Source organism: Orycteropus afer, unplaced genomic scaffold (genome assembly GCF_000298275.1).
Source record: "Orycteropus afer afer isolate SDZICR_OR568_19922 unplaced genomic scaffold, OryAfe1.0 scaffold00232, whole genome shotgun sequence".
Lineage (NCBI taxonomy): Eukaryota > Metazoa > Chordata > Mammalia > Tubulidentata > Orycteropodidae > Orycteropus > Orycteropus afer.
In genome coordinates this window covers 4,408,260-4,409,686 of record NW_006921819.1, presented here as the reverse complement: position 1 = coordinate 4,409,686, position 1,427 = coordinate 4,408,260, and positions in this window count along the sequence as shown.

Below are 1,427 nucleotides of genomic sequence, written 5' to 3'. Positions count from 1 at the left end.
AAATGACTAGATAAAAGAGCTGAACAGAAGATTTTAAAGAGCAGCTCAAGCAGACAAAGCCAATTACTATAATGAAATGTACGAAGACCTGGAGTTAAAAAACCAAAAGGGAAGAACACTTGGCATTTCTCAAACTGAAAGAACCGAAGAAGAAATTTAAACCTCAACTAGGAATATTGAGAGATTCTATGGGAAAAATATTGAACAATGCAGAAAGCATCAAAAGACGATGAAAGGAATACACAGAGTCACTGTAGCAAAAAGAACTGGTCGATCTTCATCCATTTCAGGAAGTGGTGTATAGTGCCGAAGGTATTTGACTGCTAACCAGAAGGATGGCAGTTCAAACCCACCAGCCACTCCTCAGAAGGAAGATGGGGCAATTTACTTCTGTAGTGATACTGCCTTGGAAATCCAAGGAGGGGTCATTATGAGTCAGATTTGACTCGATGGAAGTGAGTTTGGTTTGGTTTATATGATCAGGAACCTATGATATTGAAGGAAGAAGTTAAAGCTGCACTGAAGGAATTGGCTAAGAACAAGGCTCCAGGAATTGACTTAATACCCATTGAGATGTTTCAACAAACACATGCCCCACTGGAAGCATTCACTTGGTTATGCCAAGAGATTTGGAAGACAGCTACCTGGTCAACTGACTGGAAGAGATCCATATTTGCACCCATTCCAAAGAAAGGTGATCCCACAGAATGTGGCAATTATCTAACAATATTGTTAATATTGCATGCAAGTAAAATCTTATTGATGATAATTCAAAAATGGTTGTAGGAGTATATTGACAGAGAACTTCCAGAGGTGCAAGCTGGATTCAGAAGAGGATGTAGAATGAGGGATATCTTTGCTGATGTCAGATGGATCTTGGCTCAAAGCAAAGTACTAGAAAGATGTTTACTTGTGTTTTATTGACTATGCAAAAGCATTTGATTGTGTGGATCATAAAAAGTTGTGGATAACATTGAGAAGAATGGAAATTCCAGAACACTTAATTGTACTCATGAGGAACCTGTACATAGACCAGGAGGCTGTTGTTCGAACAGAACAAGGGGACACTACATGGTTTAAAATCAAGAAGGGAGTCTGTCAGGGTTGTATCCTTTCTCCACACTTATTCAATCTATATGCTGAGCAAATAATCTGAGAAGCTGGATTATATGAAGAAGAAAGTGGCATCAAGATTGGAGGAAGAGTCATTAACAACCTGTGATATGCTGACGACACAACTTTGCTTGCTGAAAGTGAGAATGACTTGAAGCACTTACTGATAAAGAATGAAGAATACAGTCTGCAGTATGGATTACAATCAATATAAAGAAAACAAAAATTCTCACAATGGACCTATAAGTAGCATCATGATAAATGGAGAAAAGATTGAAGTTGTTAAAGAATTCACATTGCTTCGTTCAACAATC